This window comes from Lactuca serriola, chromosome 3 (assembly GCF_051521515.1).
Source record: "Lactuca serriola cultivar US96UC23 chromosome 3, Lser_US96UC23_V15, whole genome shotgun sequence".
NCBI lineage: Eukaryota > Viridiplantae > Streptophyta > Magnoliopsida > Asterales > Asteraceae > Lactuca > Lactuca serriola.
In genome coordinates, this window is record NC_136410.1 from 277,103,753 (window position 1) to 277,113,208 (window position 9,456).

The window sequence follows — 9,456 nt, forward strand, 5'->3', positions numbered from 1 at the left end:
ATGAGTTTTTAGATCTGAAGTTTAAATCCAGATTGTTCTTCATTGGTCACCTATAACATTGAATTCCTTTTTCTATAGGTTTAATGGATCTTCTCCAAAAGGGGTCACAAACCTTGTGTATGTAGGGAATGAGCAGAAGAGATATCAAAAACCAGTTGTGCGTATAACCTCGTCAAGCACTCCAGTTTCAAATCTTTTACTTCCTGGAAGTCTATAAAAAAATCATAATTTTTTACCCTTTTCCATTTTTTATAAAAAGGTGGATAATTTACACTTTTACAGGTAGTGGAATCTTCTCAAGATTTTTTACCTCTTCTATTACTCACAACGGATCGCCCCCCTGAGCTTTTGGAAAGTGGAGCCAACCAAGCAATTAACCAAGTGTGTTCGTTAATAATTAATGATTATTATTTATTAGTTTTGTTTCTAAATATTCATTTTTGAACATTTTTTTTTTCTAAATTGAGATTCCCTCAATTGAATCATCCTTATTTTATGTCCTCTTAGTATTTATTCTTTTGTTTTGCAACTTACAGTCTAAAACATCATAGTGCAAGTTCAGTTCCAGAACAACCACCTGAAACTTCCCTATCCGGATGAAATCCATTGGTATTGGTTTTCAATCTTTTTATATTGGTTTTGTCTTTTCAGCTTATATATCTAGAAAGGAACACACAATACTTTTGAACAATAAGAATGGACAGCTAAAATTGTTGATTCTTTGAAGGTATAATGTCCTTATTCAGACAACAATTAATGTGAAAAAAGAAAGAATTCAATAATCAAATACTTTTTTGATGATTTTTTTATGTTATCTTTGATCAGCATGGGGTAAAAGCAAAATTCCAAAATGAAGGAACAGAAAGCTGATCAACGTTTTGGCTTGGATTTGGAGGGAACCAAAGTTTCACTAGCACCAAAGTATCACTGGAGACTTCTAGATTTCCTCACTTGTTTGCATTCTCGCTCATTAAAGGTTTCAATTTCACAAACATATAATAATACCAATTTAGTTTTACTTTTTTTCTTTTATTATTATTGTTAATTAAGATTGAAGAAGTTTACAACTTTGATCAAGATGACCTGTTGCCCGAGGATATGTTGATATTAGATACACATGCTGAGGTGTTCGTTTGGATCTCTTGATCGATTGCCGCCACATGGAACAGGCACGCCAAGTTGATCAGGTACGCCAAGTTGATGCAAATAAGAATCCAGATGATCCTCAAGTTGCGGAAAGATTTCAGGAAAGTGTTTGATCCTTCATTAGAAAATAAAAGGTAACTATAAAGGGTATTTTTGGCTGAATGATTTTTGGAAAGTGTTTGATCATAGATTACTGCAGCAAAAGGTAACTATAAAGGGTTAATTGCAAGAAAAAAAGGTACAATTGATGTAATGGAAATAAATGAAAGCATGATGATGTAATCTACAAAGAGATAAAGGTAGATTGCTATTGCTTGTAACTAGTACTAAAAAATGTAATCTTAATTTACTTTTTTTTTCTTTTTGATGAATTTGATTTTAGAAATACATAGAATGGGCTGGATCTCTTGATGGATTGTCGCCACATGTGCCATTATACAAAGTAATGGAGGAAAATGAACCTTGTTTCTTCACAACATATTTCTCATGGGATCCTTCTAAACCATCATTGTTGTTGCTAATTAGCTTCAAGTAAGTTGTGGAAAACAATTTTCTTTTTGTTGGTATGTGATTGTGAAAGACTTTTTATTTGATTCTAGTCTGAATTGTAAATTAATAATGGCTAACAACAACGTTGCCATTGTTGGTTAGTTATTATTAAGCTCACATAATCTGCCACATTTATTAATTTATACCTTTTCTGTTATAACGAGTATTGAGATTTCATTGTTGGTTAGTTATTATTAATCTGCCACATTGTTGGTTAGTTATTATTAAGCTCACATAATCTGCCACGCATTGCAATCATGTTACTTTGAGATTTCATTTATTTTCAAATAGCTTTATGTTAACAGTATTGAGATTTCATTTATTTTCAAATAGCTTTATGTTTACATTTTGCCCTCATTTTTCATGTGTGTTACATTTCACAGGAGTTATAATGAATGATGAGACTGTGCATCAGTTGTGTAAACAGGCTGTTTCACAGGTATTTACCATTTCAACTTTTGACTTTTGACTTCAAGGTGTTGATATTCTTACAGGTTCATACTTTTAACATTTATATTTATATTTGTTATGCAGCATGAAAGTATTGGTTTAATCAAGTCTATGTCTTATTATATTAAAGGAATTTGTGGTGTACTATAATAGATGACAAGGCTGCTAGAATGATTGTTTACTAATTTTAATTGATTGTAAACATAACAGTACACTATAGAGCTTATAAAAAGCTTGCACTTGATGCTTTGGTTATTCAACAATGACGTTTAGCTGAGCAAAAGAGTAAGCATTTCTTCACATCACCTTTTTACTAGTTTCCATTACTTCTAAATAACATGTCATTTTTTTTGGCAGCTATAAAAAAAGATGAGATGCTACAAATGATGAGGTTTGGTGTTGAAATGGTATTCAGTTCAAAGGATAGTACAATCACAGATGAAGATATCGATAGAATCGTTGCTAAAGGAGAAGAGGCAACTGCTGGGCTGTTGGAAGTTGGAACTTTGTGAATGATTTTGTAAATGCTGGCTTTGGTCAGGTATTTAATATTTTTCAACTACTTTTGTCAAAATAAATAAATAATCTAATAATTTAATTTATGTTTCTCTTTTTAAGGATAAACTAAAGAGGTTCATATGGCCATCCAGTTGGAGAAATAAAGTTGATCTTGCATTAGGAGATATATATGTTCCAAAGTGTATCAAGTTTGACTACCCATGTGTCCCATTGGAGGAAGCTCAAGGTTCTTTACTTCTCTTACAATGTAATAATCCAACTTCACACATATTTTTTATTTTATTTTCTTTTCTTTTTTTGCAGGCAATATTGATACTTTGAGTAAGTTCATAGATTTAGAGTCCTTGAGTGGTGTTACTAAGGAAGAGTGGACACAAGTGAGGCACACATTTAAAAAAATCAGCACAAATCTTGTTTATATTGAGGCACACATTAGGTTATTAGAACTATTAGTTTGTAAATTTTTGTTACAACTCTACTGATTTGTTTTATCTTTTTATGGAACGATTATTTGTATGACATTAAATTTTATGCAATGGATTGTATTTTTTGTATATGATATTTTATTTTCTATTATGAGACATTAAATACAAATTTAATTTCAAAATTAGTAAATCTATAAATAATATTTTTTTTAAACATTTAATATTATGATACGCAAAAATGCGTGTCATCTTCATTTATGACATGGCCTTTCTTGACAGGGGCTTTCTTGATACGCATTCCGTGTCATTAACACGCGCGTCGTAAGGTTACGACATGCGAATGCGTGTCGTCTTCCTTTATGACAGGGCCTTCCTTGATACGTATTGCGTGTCGTAAATGTGCGTCATAATTGCGCATCGTAAATGAGCGTCGTCTCTCTTTAAGATAGGGCCTTCCTTGACGCGCATTTGCGCGTCATCTGAGCCTTTTATGACGCGCAATGAGCATTGTAAAAGGCTGTTTTTCTAGTAGTGTTGACTCTACTTCAGGTAAAGTCCACTATCTAACTCTGCTAAGTTTCTATTTTGAGATTCTTATTACATGATGTGACTGGGTCACATGTTGATGTTGTAAGAATCAAAGAAAAGTAAAGAAACTTAAAGGAAGTATATGCTGATTCTGATCGCCAAGATGGATTTCAATCGCATGGTTCGGTGATCAGAATTTTGAGCACGTGCTTAAGAGTTATGATAGATTGCCTAGGAATAGATGACAACAAGTTTTCATATACATCTGCATTGTATGGATTAGTTTTTTCGCAAAAGTTTAAAAAAAAAGTTTTTAATTTTATTTATTTTAAAATATCCTTACAATGGCATTTGGGAAAAAAAAGATGTTGTTTATATGATTCCATTGATAGCAATATTGGAAATATGAATTTGATTCTTTCATTTGTGGTAGTGTCTAAATTTACCAAATAAGGAAAGATTCTCATCACCCAAGTTTCAGTTGGATAGAAACTTGGAATCATGTAAGTTGTATAGTATGATGAATGAGAACTTTCGAGCTTTGGAAAATTAAGACTAACTGCTTGTTCACATGGATGTGTGAGTCAAGAGAAGGACTAAGGGATCAAGTACACTTTCTTGTGCACTTGTCAAAGTCCACCACAAAAGATGGATAACACTATTCGTCCTGATTTACTAAGGTTTAGTAAATATGATTATACTTACAAGCTTAAGTATAATTCTGAAGCATTGAAAAATTTTCAATGTATGACAGAACGAATAAGAAGAATCAAATTAGGCAGAAGGATAAAAGTTTCTCAAATCTGAAAAGATGGGAGAGTACTTTAGTATCATGTTTTAAGATCATCTTAATGATTTTGAGAACTTATCACAATTCATCCTCTAAGTACATTCTGATAGCTAAGAAGAGGAGCTATGAATTGTTGAAGTGGTCAAATCAAGAAGATGAGTCATACTTCGTTTCAAAACAATTCTTAGAGTTATACTCTAAGATTGTAACTTGAGTGACATATCTTAAAGAAGGTTTAAAATACTTGTCAAATGTAAGAGTAAAAGTTTTCTACTCTTGTACATTTGAAATTAGTAAGTTGTGATGTTTTGGATAAAACAAAGACTAACCAAGGCTAATTGTGTTAAGTGTTTGTCTTGATTAGAATCCATGCTATCTCTTGAATATTTGGCAAGAAAGTCTTATAGGTCAAGGAGACAGTGGGAGTCTAAAAGATCCTGAAAGGGTTTCAAGAAGTAATCAAGAATAAAAACCTCTATTTCATCACTAGTGGTCAACTAGAGCTTTATAACCTATCGTGCTGACATTTATGTGCCCATTCCAGTTATGTTGGCTATACATTTGAGTTCTACCTGTTCTCAATTGTTTGGATAGCTACTTGGAAGCAATGGCAGGCCCTTGAGCTGCCAGGTGGCAAGAAGATAAGATTACACAAGTTCAATCCATATGAGTTAGGATTTGTCACTAACCTAGTATTATGATTATGGTTTTGACAAATTCACGTGGATAAGAACACTTACACCATAAAATCTAAGTGTCATAAGGTTTCTCTTCAATTCATGAAAATGATGGTAAGGAAACTCTTTCACTAAGTAGATTTTAAGTAGATAGCAATTGTGATATTTCCAGTTCTCAAAGTCGTTAGTGGAGCGTGCGTGGTTAACCGGCACACTAACATTGACTTATGAGAAATGGCAAAAGGTCTAAACAATTTAGACTATGATTACATCATCCCTTTTCATAGTTCTGAAATTGTTTAGACACACTTGTGAGCTATCTAAGAGAGGTGTATGATTTTGATAAAGTCTTATCAAGGCAATCTAGTATTAGCAATCTGAACTTTGGTAAGAAAGTCAATAAAGTATTGATTTCTAGAAGTCCAGTTGATTTCTGGGTACATGTCAAAGCTAGTGGGAGCATAAGTGTTATGCTAATAATCATCATGTTAGTGGGAGCATGATAATTATGATAATGGTTGCAAGCTTGTTAATTATAGAAAACAAAAGTTTCAATTGGGAAAGAGTTGTTTTGCTATAATTAAGGGAGAGGAAATTATACTTCATCTCAAATCTAAAAGCTTAGATTGAGGTTTTAATCGTATTTAGTCAAGTATATATATATATATATATATATATATATATATATATATATATATATATATATATATATATATATATATATATATATGAATTTCATGTTGGAATGACTCAACATAAGGAAATTCTGTATATGGGTCCATTATTTGCGTTCTAAAATTCAATTATGATTATGGCATCCCTTTTCATAATCTGAATTATGAGAACTTGGCAAATAGAAATGGAAATGTTATAGCAAAATACTGGTTTAGTCTTTATGTGAGACATCATGAATCATGTCCCATATGCTTCGGATATAGGATCGATTACATGTGCTATATTCATCCTTTCTAAAATTTTCCAAATGCTTGGGGCATTAAGAAAGGAAAAGGTCTAGAATTGGATATGACTAAAAGGATTAAATAATTGTCGAGGACAATCTAAGGTTTACCAAAGATCGGTTGCTCAAGGACAGTTGGAAGTATAGTGTTAATTGTTGGAAGGACCATATTGACATATTCCGGAAAGAGGCAACTCTTGTTCAGAAGTGATAGTCAAAAGGGGAATATGGAAGTGATCCCATAGGTGGTAGTTGTTCAATAAATATGTGTAAGATTAAGAAACTTAATGCAAGAAGGATGTTTCCAAGGAGTTGATATCCTTTGGAATACTCTGTAATGATTGTTTCCAAGTGAATTTGTGCATAATCATTACAAGAGGATCAATACATATAAGTTTAGAATCTAAAAGATTTCGGTAAATGTCATGAATTTGGAATTTTTGCATTTGTAGCAAGGATTTGGGAGTGTGAAAAGAGAATCATTAAAGTTATGTTCAATTGATCTAGTTCACAAAGTAAAGATCATAGACAAACACAGTATGCATACTTGGTGTGTGGCATGACTAGTGTTTAGAAAACATAGTGTACATGCTTGGAGCATGGGACAACTATTGTTTTACATTCAAGAATAAAGTTGATAGCTGAAATAGTATACAATGAATAATGTGTAATGATATGGTGATAAATAAAAGGTGTTTTATTTATATTCATAAGTTCTGAGACCATATTAGATTCTATTATTATTGTGTTCCATTTTGCATCTTTTGACTTCTAGAATAAACTAGGTTATTCTTCCGGAATGACTAAGTTATTCAAACCATCCACAGTCGGTCATATGTTGGAAGTAGATATGAATTAAGACTGTCATGGGTTGGCTTGTAGAGGTCTAAGATATTGGACAAAGGGCTACAACACTCATGAGTGCTCATAAGTTCTGAGTATTGGATTCAACCCGTGCTCATTGGAATCACTTCATCGATTTTATCACAAGTGATCATGAGACGATAATATCTTATATATTCTTCAAACCTAGCGATATGAGTTGTTACTATGATTTGATAGTACATTGATTGCACGAAAACGCATTGGTAACTCGATGTTATAAAACGTGCCTTTATGTATGATTCAACAAGTAGTAGAACAAGCCATATGAGTCGAATTTATCCATTCCTTTTACCTTCGGGATAAAAGCGATATCAGTGGGCCCCTCGATGATTTAATGATGACACCTGTGAGTGCTTGGCCAAGCCAGGACTGATTTGATTTGTTCAATCAGTCAGTCATCATGAATCGGAAATCGAGAAACAACAAATGGATTGAGAGAATGATTATAATCCATGTCTCAGTCCATATGATATCTAGCATAGAGGAATATATGATCCCTTATCTAATGGACAATTTCGTTGACAAAGATCAGATTTCGACAGCGGCTTTAAGAGCTACGATTTCCAGTTAGGTTTTGAAGTCATACTCAATAATACTTTTAGACTTATCCAAGTGGGAGCCTGTAGGATTAATGTCTAAGTCCATAACTATATTTGGTATGTACTTGACCCGACCCAGCATGGTCCGTTTGGGTTGCACTTCACCGACACAATTTATATGGATAGTCTTTTGAGAATAGTATATTTATGATTAATATTAATATATTATAAGTTCTAATATATTAATATGGAATCATATTATTTAATTAGTATTCATCAAGAATGAATTTATAATTAATTAAGTGATCAAAATGAACTAGTTAAATATGGACTCTTATATATATGGAATGGGCCAAGTTCATTTAGGTTGGGCTAAGCCTTCATGAATATTCCATGGAGTGTTTAACCCATGGATCATATGAAATGAAAGGTCATGGGTTTAACCCTAGTCTCCATATTATATAAAGATGTCCTTGGTTGGTGAAATTGGCACTAGTTTGGGTACACTATGAAGGGCTTGCCGATTTCACTAGATAGAACCAAGTATTCATATTGTCTAAAGTCTTCCAAGGTGTCTTGGTGATTTGTGATTCCACTTGAGGCTTCCACACTATTGGGGCTAAGCTCTTAAAGCTTGAAGACATCAAGCTACATCAAAAGGTATGTCATCTATCTAGTACTTTGTAGTATAAGAACTTCATAATATGCTAGTTTGGATTAAAGCCATGGAAAGCTCTTATTTGCATGTATAATAGAGAAAACATAGAACCAAGGTTTATAGGGTTGCATGTACACCATAGGAGTGTTAGAATGCTCAAAACCCAACATATCCAACGGCTGGGTCTTGCCGTGAGGCCTCTGATGCTCGGCCTTCACCTTCCTGCAGGTCAAGCATCTCTCAACAAACCAAGCTACATCCCCTTTCATGCAGGGCCACCAATAATCAAGACAAAGATCCATTTACATCTTTGTTGCCCCGAGATGGATAGAAAACCTGGATTTGTACGCCTCCTCCATCACTACCTGGCATACGCCTAAATAATATGGGACCTACAACCTACGGTGTAGAGTCAACAATCCACGACTGTCATAATCGAAGGAAGGCACCTGACCCACAATACACTTACTCTTACGATGTTCGTCCTTCATGGCCTCCTGTTGTGCCTCTCGAATCAGCTCCAACAACGGAGTCACCACGATCATCCTCATGGAAATATCTTTGATCGGCTCTGCCTTGCGGCTAAGCAAATCGGCCACGACATTGGCCTTCCCCGGATGGTAGAGGATCTCATAATCGTAATCCTTCCCCACATCTAACCATCGACGCTGCCTCATATTCAGATTTGGCTGATCTATGGGGTATCTCAAAGTCTTATGGTCCGTGTAAATAGTACAGCGGACCCCATAGAGGTGATGACGCCAAATCATGAGGGTGAAAACAACTGCCCCAACTCCAAGTCATGTGTCACATAGCTCGCCTCATGAGGCTTTAGCCGCCTCAAAGCGTAGGTGATAACATGACCCATCTGCGTCAGTAACACGCCCAAACCCGAGATGGACGCATCACAATACACTACAAAAACATCCACACCCTCGGATAGGGCTAAGATTGGCGCCTCGCACAATCTATGTCTCAATGTCACAAATGTGGCCTACTACTCAGACCCCCAACTAAATACCACGGCTTTCCTTGTCAATCGGGTCAAAGGCACGAATATCTTGGAGAAGTCCTGAATGAATCTCCGATAATAACCTGCCAGTCCCAGGAAGCTCCGAATCTCAGATGGAGACCACGGAACCTGTTGGGTTTTGTATACTACAACATCCTATGGTGTATATACAACCCTAAATGTCACGGATCTATGTTTTCTCTAATTATACATGTAATGGTATTTCCAAACCATTTAGCTTATAACTAGCATGCAATTGACATAAACAATATGAAATACTATTTAGGATGACATACCTTTTATGTAGCTTGAAACCTTGT

The 9,456-nt window shown here is 34.4% G+C and overlaps 1 long non-coding RNA gene across 1 annotated transcript; it reads left to right on the forward strand.

Annotated features, from left to right (window-relative positions):
• Positions 1-222: 222 nt before the first annotated feature.
• On the forward strand, positions 223-1,214 carry LOC145094914 (uncharacterized). Its single transcript, XR_013703635.1, has 3 exons — positions 223-381; positions 652-727; positions 857-1,214. It is a non-coding gene; the product is annotated as an uncharacterized LOC145094914 (long non-coding RNA).
• The last annotated feature ends 8,242 nt before the right edge of the window (positions 1,215-9,456 follow it).